Here is a 14,884-nt window from a genome sequence, read left to right as displayed (position 1 = left end):
ATGAGATGAGCTGAGATGGACCTTGCAGGCCTGCTTCAGCTTATTGTTTCTCTCTTTTTTCTTACTTTCTTTCTTTCTTTCTTTCTTTTCTTTCTTTCTTTCTTTCTTCCTTTCTTTCTTTTCTTTCTTTCTTCCTTCCTTCCTTTCTTCTTTCCTTTCTCTTTCTTTCTCTTTTTCTTTTCTCTTCTTTTCTTTCTTTCTTTCCTTCCTTTTTTCCTTTTTTCTTCTTCCTTCCTTCCTTCCTTCCTTCCTTCCTTCCTTCCTTCCTTCCTTCCTTTCTTTCCTTCTTTCTTAGAAGAGAGAAAAGGGGGTGCCTGGGTGGCTCAGTCGTTAAGTGTCTGCCTTTGGCTCAGGTCGTGATCCCAGCAGGAAGCCTGCTTCTCCCTCTCACACTCCCCCTGCTTCTGTTCCCTCTTTCACTGTCTCTCTGTCAAATAAATAAATAAAATCTTTAAAAAAAAAGAAGAGAGAAAAGGAAGATACCATTGTAAAACTCGTATTTTTGGATACATTTAGCCCCTCACTACAGTGCTGATAGCCATGCCTATTCAAGTATTACACTAATTCTTCATTGACTTAAGGGTATAACCTCGTGGTTTTGAGTTATATGGAAACTGCAAAATGCCAACTGAAGGCGGAATTCATGCTGAAGATCTGCAAAGTACTTCATGATTCCATCTTCACTTACCAAGAGTTATGGCCCAGGAAACACTGTGCTTCAAGAAATCAAAAGAACCTTTTACCAGAAAGCATTTAAGCTGACCATCCAACACATCTTGAATAAATAATAATATCATCTTTGATTCCAAATTTTCTCAATGCCTTCCCCCCACTTATTTGCTTATTTCTCCAGTATAGATCCTAAAAATCTTGATTTGCATGCATTCATTTCAATCACAAAGATGGAAAATACCAATATTGCATTGTATATGTCAAATACCATGGCTGCTATATTCCCAAAGTAAACAGTTAGCCAAATCCAGGAATATATGGGAACTAATAGGGGAGAGAGATGATTATAATGAATGTTCATGCAACTGGTTGAATTCTTTGTTCTCAAAACATCTCTAATGACTTTTCTGAAATTGTCTGTCCCTCCACTCCCCAAGTTAGAGTGAGTGCTATGAATGAAAAGCACCACGAAAGGGCATGGTAGGAGGAACCTGATTTATGTTGGTTTCAGGGAAAGCCTTTGTGAATGACATTTAAGTTTAGATCTGGAGCTTTAAAAGGAATCAGCTAAGAAAAAAGAAAAGGGAAGTGTTTCAGGCTGAAGGAAGAGCACCCCTGAAGATGCCCAGGGAAGGAATTTGGCACTTTCTTGGAGTTGAAAGAAGGGGATGTGTCTGAAAAACAGTGAACATAGTGGGTGGGGACTGAGGACTAGCAGGAGATGAGGCTTGGCAGGGGCAGATACTGTCCCGTTTAGAGGCTGCCTTGGGAAGTTTAGGTTTTATTTTAGCTATGCTGGTAAGCCACTGGGCGAGTTAGGAGGGAGGGGCACAATTCTATTTACTTTTGAAGAACACTGCTGGGTTTATGCATTATTCTACATAGATACAAATATTACAAATAAACTTGCTCTGATATCATAACATAATAATTTATTAGACATCAAAAACTTTAGGTAACTAAAAGTGAGTGAAGATTATTTTTTAGTCAAAAAAGCAAGACACACAAAAGGTTTGGAAAAATAAGGAAGAAAATACTATCTACATGGTCAATACATTAGATAAAATCATCTTTGTTATCATTATAGCATTATAGCACCTATACTTCCAGTCTGTTTCTATATGTTTCCTGATATTTTTTTTTTTTGGTTAGCATTTTTTTTTTAAGATTTTATTTATTCACTTAACAGAGAGAGAGAGAGAGCACAAGTAGGCAGAGCACAAGCAGAGGCAGAGGGAGGAGCAGGCTCTCCCCTGAGCAGGGAGCCCGACGCGGGGCTCGATCCCAGGACCCCCGGATCATGACCTGAGCCGAAGGCAACGGCTTAACCGGCTGAGCCACCCAGGTGCCCCTTTTTGGTTAGCATTTTAACATGGTAACTTTTCTATTTCAAAAAATCCTCCTCTCAACTAAAACACTGCATAATAATTATATGACTAGATCATACTTCATTGTTAAATACTACCTTATTATTGGACATTTACTTATTTCTGTTTAATTATTTGGATTTAAACATTAAATGAGTCACTTATTTTTTTTTAAAGATTTTATTTATTTATTTGAGAGAGTGAGAATGAGAGAGAGAGCATATGAGAGGGAGGAGGGTCAGAGGGAGAAGCAGACTCCCTGCCGAGCAGGAAGCCCGATGCGGGACTCGATCCTGGGACTCCAGGATCATGACCTGAGCCAAAGGCAGTCACCCAACCAACTGAGCCACCCAGGCGCCCCAACATTAAATGAGTCACTTATTTGTATATGGATATTTGACTATATTTCTAATTATTTTATTAGCTTACATCCCTAGAAGTGGGATTATTGGCTGAAAGACCACAAATATTTTGTTATACTTTGTGTGAGCATGCTTATCATACTATCCTACTGTAAGTGTTGAACATCATATCTATTTTAAATATTTACAATTAAATAGGTAAATTCTACATGTCATGTGTTTTATTGTTGTTTTAATTCACATTCCTTCATTACTTGAGAATTTGAACATTTTATGTTTCTTAGCTATTTCTACTCCCTCTTTTCTGAACTATTTATTCATGCCCTCTGACCATTCCGGTATAGGGGCTTAATGCTTCGTTTGCTGATCTGCAGGTTTGTTATAAATATTTTAAATTCTTTTTTGGCTTGTTAATTTTGTTTATAAAGTTTTGTAAACTTCAGACACCTATTTTATATTTGAATATAATCAAATCTATAGCTTTCCTTTATGATAATATCTATTAATGTTAAGTTTATGAAATTTTCCTCCATCAAAAGATTTGATAAAAATTCATTTCTATTTTCTGAGTTTAACTACACAATTTATCTCAACTTAATCTTAGAGTATTGTGTGATGTGAGGATCAAAATGAACTTTTCCATTCTTTCTCGGCCTTTTGGCTAAGATCTAGTGTAAAATGAACTTTTCCAAATCATTTATCATTCAGCAGATACATAATGACCATTTATCCTATGAAGACAATCTTCTAGGCACCAAATGAAACGTGGTGAACTAAATAAAATACTTGTCTTTGTGGATCTTACTATGTTCTAATGGGGATGGAATATTATCATTATTTATTAAATAATCTTCACCTTTGGGGAAGTGGGGGGGAAGAGGTAAAATGGGTGACAGGGATTATGAGTACACTTACCTTGATGAGCACTAAGTAATGTACAGATTGTTGAATCACTATATTGTACACCTGAGACTAATATAACACTGTATGTTAACTGCACTGGAATTAAAATTAAAAAAAATAAAAACAAAATGTATATTTACACATACGCATCAAAAAATCTGGAAGGATACACATGGAATGATAATAGAATTATCTCTAGTTATCATGCTACCTTTTTTCCCCTTTTTACTTTCCATCGTCTAAATTTTTTATAATTATCATATATTAATATTCTGAGGCATATAAAAACGCTATTTCCAGTGAGGAGAAAAAAGTAAAAGAAAATATTCAAAGAAATATCCAATATGTTAATAATAGTTGCCTCTATGCAGTGATTTTTCTTTATCTTTACTTTTTCATGCATTCTAACATTTCTTTAAAGAAGATACATTGTTAGGTATAAACTTCCAGTTATAAAATAAATAAGCAATGAAGACGTAATGTACAACGTGATGACTATAGTTAATACTGCTGTATGGTATATTTGAAAGTTGTTAAGACAGTAGTACATCCTAAGAGTTCTTATCACAAGAATAAAAACGCTTTCCTTCTTTTTTTTAGCATTTATACGAGATGATGGATGTTCACTAAATTTACTCTGGTAATTATTTCATAATACATATAAGTCAAAGTATTATGCTGTACACCTTAAACTGTGTATACAGTGGTATATGTCAATTATATCTCAATAAACCTGGAAAAAAGAAAAATAAATAAATAACCTTCACCTTCCTTACTGGTTTTTATATTACTTTATTACAAAAGCTTTTCATATATAAAAGAATTTGTTTCTAGAATATTTATTGTTTCCCTGATGTGTCCATATTTTTCTAATAGTGCTCTCTTCTATTGCAGTGTCATACATGTTAATACAAGTTAGACCAAGTCTCTTGTTATCATTCTTTTACAAAAATATTTTACTTAGTCTAAGCAGTTTATTTTCCAATAAAGATTTTATGCTTTTTTCTCAGTTTCAAACACTCCATTGGAGTTATGATTAACATTTAATTGCAATTGCACCTATAAATTTATTTGGAAACACCAGACATGTTTATAACTGTAATATTTATGTCCATGAATATGCCATTCCTTTCCATTTATTAAAATCTGTTTTTCTCAAATTATGCTGCTTTTCTTCAGTTACATTTGAGGAACTACTGTTAAAATTTTTTAAAAGACTTTTTTAGGGGTGCCTGGGTGACTCAGTCGGTTAAGCGGCTGCCTTTAGCTCAGGTCATGATCTTAGGTCTCCTGGGATCAAGCCCCACATCGCGCTCCCTACTCAGCCCAGAGCCTGCTTCTCCCTTTTCTCTGCTGCTCCCCCTACTAGTGCTCTCTCTCTCTGTCAAATAAATAAGTAAAGTCTTTAAAAAAAATAAAAGATGTTTTAAAAGATTCTATTGAGGTTTCTCTTAGATTTGGTGTTTTTTCCCTCTAATGAGTACATTTTTCTCATTGTAGCCTCTAACTTACTAAAGACACTTCCGTAAGAAAGTTCTTTTTTTTTTTTTTTAAAAGATTTTATTATTTATTTGACAGAGAGAGAGATAGCGAGAGCAGGAACACTAGCAGGGGGAGTGGGAGAGGGAGAAGCAGGCTTCCTGCCGAGCAGGGAGCCCGATGCGGGACTCGATCCCAGGGCCCTGGGATCATGACCTGAGCCGAAGGCAGACACTTAACGACTGAGCCACCCAGGTGCCCCATAAGAAAGTTCTTATTGTTGTATATTTGTCATGTGTTCATTAATTTTAATAAAGCTCCATAATTCTAATACCTTTATTTCTCAAAGGTTCAGAGATACACAATGATACCATGAGCAAATTGCCTTTCTTTTAATTACAGCTTTGCTTCATAGATTATTGAGAATTGAAACATTATCAAATAGTAAAAGTTTTAGCGGAAAATCTTTTACTTACTCAGAACAATGTTTTTTTCCAAATCTGATTTAATGAACAGGAAAAAGTACCTCCCTGAAATCTATAAGCAGCATATAGATTATCAAATGAGTGAAGTGTGAACTAAGAATTAATTAAGATAACATACTGAACAACTTGTAGTAATTTTATGTACCATTATGTTCATTTTAAAAAAGATACAAAGTCCAAACTCTTCAAATTGTATAATAAGTATGTGTAATTTTTGTATATCAATTATACCCAATAAAGTTTTGAAAATAAGAAATAAAGAAAAATCAAGGAAAACTAGAAATTATTCTACATTATATACTTTAAATAATTCTTAATCTGGGGGAAATAACCTTTGTATTTTCATAAGGCACAATGGTTACTGGATTCTAATTGTTTCACCATGTCATAGATTCATAAAAGTAGAAATCTTTCACTGATTAAAAAAAATACTCAACAATGAACTAAAATGCATATTTGAAGGAGCATAGTCTAAAATATTTTTCATAGTTCTGAGTACTAGAACCACTTATATATAAAAACGTGAAAGACATTATGTTCTTAAAATATCTGTGTGGCAAATTGAAAGCAACTTTCAGGCACAAAGTTGTTTGTTTTTATTTGTTATTGTTGTTGTTTTTCTGCATGCAACAGTTATATCTGATGACAGCACCAATCTTTTGGTCATTCCATATTTCCTGGAAGTACAGTGCTCTGCTGAGCCAAAAGAGGTCATGGTTAATGATAGTTTAGCATATATTCCCTTGGCAGGGTCATCTATGTGAACGTGAGGAAGCAGTATCTCCAAAGGGCAAAAGGATAATGAAAGAACAAGACCTTAGAATAGGGCCTTGGATAATACTTAACAGAACTGGATCAAAACAAGGGTTCGGGTGCCTAGGTGACCAGTCAGTTAAACATCTGCCTTCAGCTCAGTTCATGATCTCAGGGTCCTCGGATTGAGCCCCACTTCAGGCTCCCTGCTCAGCAGGGAGTCTGCTTCTCCCTCTCCCTCTGCCCCTCACCCCACTCATGCGCACGCTTGCTCTCTCTCAAATAAATAAATAAATAAAATCTTAAACACAAGGGGTCAATGAAAGAGATAAAGAAGAAGCAAGAAGAATGAAATCAAGAGAATGTATGTCATAATTCAAGAAGAGAGATATTTAAGAATGAGCATGCAATCAACAAAGTCAAGTTGATGTTTCTGGATGACAGGCTTACCATGTAATTAAAAAAGACACAGCCTGCCTTCATAGTATGATATGCTAAGAAAAGTGATTACAATTTGTGTGAGAGAAAAGGTTATATTTCATGTTACCTTAAACAAAATATTTAAATTCACTTTCAATATTGGAAGGAATTACTATGGGAGAAAGGATGTTGAGTGGTGTTTCAAAAGAAAAATTATTTATCCAATGTGTATATATATCCAGAATGGAAAATAAGTTGGACACAGAACTAAATAAGTTTTATTGGTGGATGATAATTTTAATTTCAAACTCCCTTAAAATGACCCACAAAAGAGGGATGTATTCTGCAGACTTTAAATATGTGACATATGAACATTTACATTACCTATAACATTATCTATATCCCCTCACTTATTAAAACAAAAAAGCATTGGGGCACCTGGGTGGCTCAGTCGTTAAGTGTCTGCCTTCGGCTCAGGTCATGATCCCAGGGTCCTGGGATCAAGCCCCGCATCGGGCTCCCTGCTCAGCGGGAGGCCTGCTTCTCCCTCTCCCACTCCCCCTGCTTGTATTCCCTGTCTCACTGTCTCTCTCGCTGTCAAATAAATAAATAAAATCTTAAAAACAAAACAAAACAAAAAAGCATTTTTAAAAAGAAGAGAAAGAACTTCCAGGGGAGATGGCAGAGTAGGAGGATCCTAATCTCACCCCGTCCTAGGGTTACAGCTAAATAATACTCACATCAGTGTAAATAACCGAGAAAAGGACGCAAAGACTGGCAGAACAGATTCTCCATAGATAAATGTAGAGAAGAAGCCACATCAAAGATGGTAGGAAGGGCAGAGACATGGATGGGAGCTAAAGGAACCCATGGGACTGTCTCCTGTATGGAGGAACAGTGTAGTATGAAGAGGGGAATAAAACAGACCCTCATCCTAGGCACCCCAAGCATGAGGAACTTGCATGGGGAAGATGAGTCCCCATAACATTTGGCTTTGAAAACTAGAGGGGCCAAATTTTGCAAGTTTTAATAATCAGAGCATGTGCTGGAGGGGCTGGGATCATTAGGAGAGTTCTTTAGGAACAAAGGAGCTGGTGGGCACCATTTCCCTCCCCCACCCCCTAGCCTAGACATATGGACACCTGTGGGAACCAGTGTAGCTCCAACACTCCCTACCTACATTGCTAACAGCATGCCTCACCCCAGCATTCTCCTGTGGATATGCCCCCTCCAGCCAGGCCTTAGTTGGGTGTCCTCCCTCAGCAGAAGTGCACAAAACTTGCTAACACCACATGCCCTGCCTCCACACTCTTCTGTGGATCCACCCCCTCCAATTTAGCCTTCTTTGGTCCCTAGTGGCTGCAGGTCCCCTCCTGCAGCAGACCCATGAGGAATTGCAGGCATCACATACTCTGCCCCTACATTCTTCTGTGGACCTGCCCCCTCCAATATGCCTTTGGCTGGAGCCCATCCAAGGCAGTGCCACAAACCTGACAGTGTACAAGCAGCCTGAACAGCATCAGCACTACTGCAAAGTGACTCCTACCCAGGGAAGGAAGACAGCCACATACACTAGTCCAACTGTGGCCCGAGCAGTGGGCTGGGGAAAGACATCTGGTCTGACTACAGGCCCAACCCTCCAATTAAGGCTTCTCAGTTCAGTGCTACTGCATTTCTGGCAAATTTCTGGTCTGACTCAACTTAAGCCCAAGGTGGCCCCAGATTGGCTTACTAACAACACAGGGACCAAATCCTGCCCACAACAGGCAAAGAGAGCCATTGCAGAAGACTGGACTGAAGGCAAAAGCAGCTCAGCCACAACAGTAGGTCACACACAACACACATAGGAGATACTTGTGAAGTGCCAGGTTCTGGTGAACAGGAGACAGTGCACTGCAGAGCACTACAGGACCTCCTCTTCACAAGACCACTACTTTTAAGAGCAGGAGACATAGCTGACTTCACATAGAAACAGATGCAGAGATTTAGATAAAATGAGGAGACAGAGGAATATGTGCCAAATGAAAGAACAGGACAAAATCACAGCAAGAGAGCTAAATGAAACAGAGATAAATGATATACCTGATAGAGAATTTAAAGTAATGGTCACAGGTATCATATGACCTCACTGATATGAGGAATTCTTAATCTCAGGAAACAAATTGAGGGTTGCTGGACTGGTGGGGGGTGGGAGGGATGGGGTGGCTGGGTGATAGACATTGGGGAGGGTATGTGCTATGGTGAGTGCTGTGAATTGTACAAGACTGTTGATTCACAGATCTGTACCTCTGAAACAAATAATACATTATATGTTTAAAAAAAAAGAAGAAGAAGATAGCAGGAGGGGAAGAATGAAGAGGGGGAAATCAGAGGGAGAACTGAGGGTTGTAGAGGGGAGGGGGATCGGAGGATGGGTTAGCCTGGTGATGGGTATTAAAGACGGCACATTCTGCATGGAGCACTGGGTGTTATATGCAAATAATGAATCATGGAACAAAAACTAATTACATCAAAAACTAATGATGTAATGTATGGTTATTAACATAACATAATAAAAAAATAAATAAATAAAAATAAAGTAATGGTCACAAAGATACTCACTGGACTTGAAAAAAGAGTGGAGGACCTCAGTGAGACCCTTAACAATGAGACAGAAAACATAAAGAAACCATTCAGAGATGAAAAACTCAATAACTGAAATTAAAAATAACACTAGATGGACTAAATAGTAGACTATAGGAAGCAGAAGAATGGATCAGTGGCATAGAGGACAGAGTGATGCAAATCAAACAAGCTGAACAGGACAGGGACAAAATAATAATAGAAAATGAAAACAGACTTGGGGAACTCAGCCACAACATCAAGCATAGTAACATTCACATTATAGGAATCCCAGAAAGAGAAGAGAGAGAAAAGTGGCAGAAAACTTATTTGAAGAAACAGCAGCTGAATGAAAACTTCCCAAATCTGGGAAAAGAAACAAGCATCCAGATGCAGCAGGCAGAGAGAGCCCCCAACAAAATCAACCCAAGAAGGTCTACACCAAGACATATAGTAACTAAAATGGCAAAAAGTAGGGACAAACAGAATATTTTAATGACAGCAAGAGAGGGGCACCTGGGTGACTCAGGTGGTTAAGTGTCCAACTCTTGATTTTGGCTCAGGTCATGATTTCAGGGTTGTGAGATCAAGCCCCAAGTCAGGCTCCACATTGGGCATGGTGCTTGCTTAGGATTCTTTCCCTCCTTCTCTAAAAACAAACAAACAAACAAACAGAGCAAGAGAAAAGAAAATAGTTATATACAAGGGAAACCTATCAGTGGATTTTTCAGCAGAAACTTCAGGCCAGAAGGGAGAGGCATGATATTCAAAGTGTTGAAAGGAAAAAACCTGCAGCCAAGAATACTCTATCCAGCAAAGCTATCATTCAAAATAGAAGAAGAAATAAAGAATTTCCCAGACAAACTAAAGATAAAAAAAATTCATAGCCACTATACCAGTCCTATAAGAAATGTTAAAAAGCAGACTCTTTGAATGGAAAGGAAAGACCAGAAGTAGGAGCAAGAAAAGTAGGAAGCACAAAGCAGTGCAATAAGTATATCTATAAAAACCAGTCAAGGGATTCACAAAATATAAGGATGTAAAATATGACACTATATACCTAAAACATGGGGTGGGCAGGAGAGGGGTAAGAAATAGGTTAAAACTTAAGCAACCACCAACTTAATATAGATTTCTATATGCAGAAGATGCTATATTATAAACCTAATGATAACCACAAATCAAAAACCACTAATATATATGCAAAAATTAAAAAAAAAAGGAATCCAGGTATATTGCTACAGAAAGCCAGCAAACCATGAGAGAAGAGAGCAAGGGAAGAAAGGAACAGAGAACTACAAAAACAACCATAAAACAAGTCACAAAATGGGAATACATACATACCTATCAATAATTACTTTGAATGTAAATTGACTAAGTGCTCCAATCAAAAGACAAGGAATGGTTAAAGAAGCAGGACCCATCTATATGCTGCCTACAAGAGACTTTTTCAGACCTAAAGACACATGCAGATTGAAAGTGAAGGAATGGGAAAGCATATATCATGCTAACAGAAGTGAAAAGAAAGCCAGCCAGAGTAGCAATACTTATATGGGACAAAATAGACTTTAAAGCAAAGATTGTAACAAGAGACAAAGAAGGACATGATAAGAATCCAACAAGAAGCTATAACAATTGTAAATATTTATTCACCCAACATGGATGTACACAAAGCAGCTAATAACAAACATAAAAGAAGTAATCAATAGTAATAAAATAATAGTAGGGGACTTTTAACACCCTACTTATATCAATGGATAGATTATTCCAGCAGAAAATCAACAAGGAAACAGTGGCTTTGAATGGCACATTGGACCAAGTGGATCTAACAGACATATTCAGAACATTCTATCCTAAAATAGCAGAATACACATTCTTTTCAAGTGCACATGGAACATTTTCCAGAATAGATCACATAGACCAGAAAATAAGCCTCAACAAATTCAGAAAGATTGAAGTCACACCATGCATCTTTTTGGATCACAAAATTGTGAAATTAGAAATCAACCAAAAGAAAAAATATGGAAAGACCACAAAAACATGGAGGCTAAATAACATGCTACTAAACAAAGACTGACTGAACCAAGAAATCAAAGAAAAATTAAAAAATACATGGAAACAAATGAAAATGAGAACACAACGGTCCAAAAACTTTGGGGTACAGCAAAAGTTATTCTAAGAGGGAAGCTTACAGCAATACAGGCCTACCTCAAGAAGCAAGAAAAATATCAAATCAACAGCATAACCTTATACATAAAGAAGCTAGAAACAGAAGAACAAGCAAAACCCAAGACCAGTAAAAGGAAGGAAATTATGAATATTAGAGCAGAAATAAATAAAGAAGAAAGTGAAAAAACAATAGAATAGATGAGTGAAACGAGGACTTGGTTTATTGAAAAGATCACAAGATTGACAGACCTATAGCCAGACTCATCAAAAAAGAAAAAAAGAGAGAGAAGGAGGACTCAAATAAACAAAATCACAAATGAAAGAGGAAAAAAAATGACCAACACCACAAAAAAACAAAGATTATGAGAATATTATGAAAAACTGCATGCCAACAAATTGGACAACCTGTAAGAAATGGATAAATTCCTAGAAACATATAACCTACCAAAGCTGAATCAGGAAGAAATAGAAAATTTGAACATACTGATGACCAACAATGAAATTGAATCAGTAATAAAAAAACTCTCAACAAAATACAAAAAAACTCTCAACAAAATACAGGACGAGTCAGCTTCACAGGTGAATTCTACCAAACATTTAAGAAGATTTAATACCTATTCTTATCAAACTTTTCCAAAAGATAAGAGAAAGGAAAGCTTCTAAATTCATTCTATAAGGCCAGTATTACCCTGTTACCAAAGCCAGATAAACACCTTAGAAAAAAGAAAACTACAAACCAGTATCTCTGATGAACACAGATGCAGAAATCCTCAAAAATATTGGCAAACCAAATCCAACAATACGTTAAAAAAATCATTCACTACAATCAAGTAGCATTTATTCCTGGGACGCAAGGATTGTTCAATATTTGCAAATCAATCAGTGTGATACATCACTGTAACAAGAAAAAGGATAAAAACCATATGATCATTTCAATAAATGCAGAAAAAGCACTTGACAAAATACAACATCCATTCATGATAAAAAAAAAAAAAAACAGAGTAGGTTTAGAGGGAACACACCTCAACACAATAAAAGCCATATATGAAAAATCCACAGCTGACATCATACTCAATGATGAGGAAGTAAGAGCTATTCCCCAAAGGTCAGGAACAAGACAGGGCTGTCCACTCTCACCACTTTTATTCAACATAGTACTAGAAGTCCTAGACACAGCAATCAGGCAAGAAAAAGACATTGAAAGCATCCAAATCAGTAAGGAACTTTCACTATTTGCAGATTATATGGTACTATATAGAGAAAACCCTAAAGACTTCACCAAAAAATTATTAGAATTGATAAAAAACATTCAGGAAGGTTGCAGGATACAAAATCAATACACAGAAATCCGTTGCTTTTCCTTACACTAATAATGGAGTAGAAGAAAGAGAAAGTAAGGAAAACAATTGCACCAAAAATAAAATACCTAAAAATAAACTTAATCAAGGAGGTGAAAGACCTATACTCTGAAAACTATGAAATGCTGATGACAGAAATTGAAGACAACATAAACAAATGGAAAGATATTCCATGCTCATGGATCAGAAGAACAAATAGTGTTAAAATGTCCATACTACCCAAAGCAATCTACAGATTTAATGCAATCTCTTTCAAAATACCAACAGCATTTTTCACAGAACTAGAACAAATAATCCTTACATTTGTATGGAACCACAAAAGACCTGAATAGCCACAGCAATCTTGAAAAAGAACAAAACTGGGGTATCATAATCCCAGACTTCAAGATATACTACAAAACTATAGTAATCAAAACAGTATAGTACTGGTACAAAAATAGACACAAAAATCATTAGAACAGAATAGAGCCCAGAAATAAACCAATGAGTATATGGTCAATTAATCTTTGACAAAGGAGGCAAGAATATGCCTTGGGAAAAAGTCTCTTCAACAAATGGTGTTAGGAAAACTGGAGAGCTACATGCAAAAGATGGAAACTGGGCCACTTTCTTGCACTATACACAAAAATAAACTCAAAAAGGATTAAAGTCCTAAATGTGAGACTCGAAATCTTAAAAATCCTAGAAGAGAGCACAGGTAGTAATTTCTCTGACATCAGCTGTAGCAACATATGAGGCAAGGGAAACAAAAGCAAAAATAAACCATTGGGACTACATCAAAATAAAAGCTTCTGCACAGCAAAGGAAACCATCAACAAAACTAAAAGACAACCCACTGAGTGGGAGAAGATACTTGCAAATGACATATCTGATAAAGGGTTAGTATCCAAACTATATAAAGAACTTATGCAACTCAACACCAAAAAAAATCCCAATTAAAAAATGGGCAGAAGGGCGCCTGGGTGGCTCAGTTGGTTAAGCGACTGCCTTCGGCTCAGGTCATGATCCCAGAGTCCTGGGATCGAGTCCCACATTGGGCTCCCGGCTCAGCGGGGAGCTTGCTTCTCCCTCTGACCCTATCCCCTCTCATGCTGTTTCTCTCTCTCTCTCTCTCTCTCAAATAAATAAATTAAAAAAATTTTTAAAAAATGGGCAGAAGACATGAACAGGTATTTCTCCAAAGAAGACATACAGATGGCCAGCAAACACATGAAAAGATGTTCAACATCCCTCATCATCAGGGAAATGCAAATCAAAAGCACAATGAGGTATCGCCTCACACCTGTTAGAATGGTTAAAATAAAAAACATAAGAAATGACAAGTATTGGTGAGGATGTGGAGAAAAAGTAACTCTCATGCACTGTTGGCAGAAATGCAAACTGGTGCAGCTACAGTGGAAAACAGTATGCAGGTTCCACAAAAAATTAGAAATAAAAGGGGAACCTGGGGGGCTCAGTCAGTTAAGCCTACTACTGTTGATTTCAGCTCAGGTCATGATCTCAGGGTCATGAGATTAAGCCCTGAGTTGGGCTCTGCACTGGGCATGGAGCCTGCTTAGGATTCTCTCTCTCTCTCCTTCTGCCCCTCACCTACTGCTGGCAAGCACTTGCATGCATACTGTCTCTCTCTTTAAAAAAAAATTAGAAATACCATGCTATCCATGAATTCCACTACTGGGTATTGATTCAAAGGAAATGAAAACCCTAAATTGAAAAGATAAATGCACCCTTATGTTTATGGCAGCATTATTTAAAATAACCAAATTATGAAAGCAGCCCAAGTGTCCATCAATAGATGAATGGATAAAGATGTGATACACACACACACACACACACACACACACACACTGGAATATTACTCAGCCATAAAAGAGAATGAAATCATGCCATTTGCAACAACATGGATAGATCTAAAGGAGATAATGTTAAGTGAAATAAATCAGTCAGAGAAAGACAAATACCATATGATTTCACTCAAACATAGAGTTAAAAAAAAAAAAAAAGAAAACATAGAAACAAAGAAAAAAACCCAGACTCTTAACTATAGAGACAAACTGATGGTTACCAGAGGGGAGGTAGGTAGGGGGATGAGCGAAATAGGTGAAGGGGATTAAGAGTACATTTATTATGATGAGCAGTTTGTAAGGTATAGAATTGTTGAGTCACTATATTGTACACCTGAAACTAATGTAACATTGTATGTTAACTATACTGGAATTAAAATTTAAAGAGAGAAAGAGAGAGAGAGAGGAAGAAAGGAAGGAGAAAAGCTGTCATTGCTTTTTTCTTTTTTGATGGAATAACTCACTACCAAA

The sequence above is a fragment of the Neomonachus schauinslandi genome, chromosome 9, assembly GCF_002201575.2.
Source record: "Neomonachus schauinslandi chromosome 9, ASM220157v2, whole genome shotgun sequence".
Classification (NCBI taxonomy): Eukaryota; Metazoa; Chordata; class Mammalia; order Carnivora; family Phocidae; genus Neomonachus; species Neomonachus schauinslandi.
Note: the sequence above shows the minus strand (reverse complement) of the source record.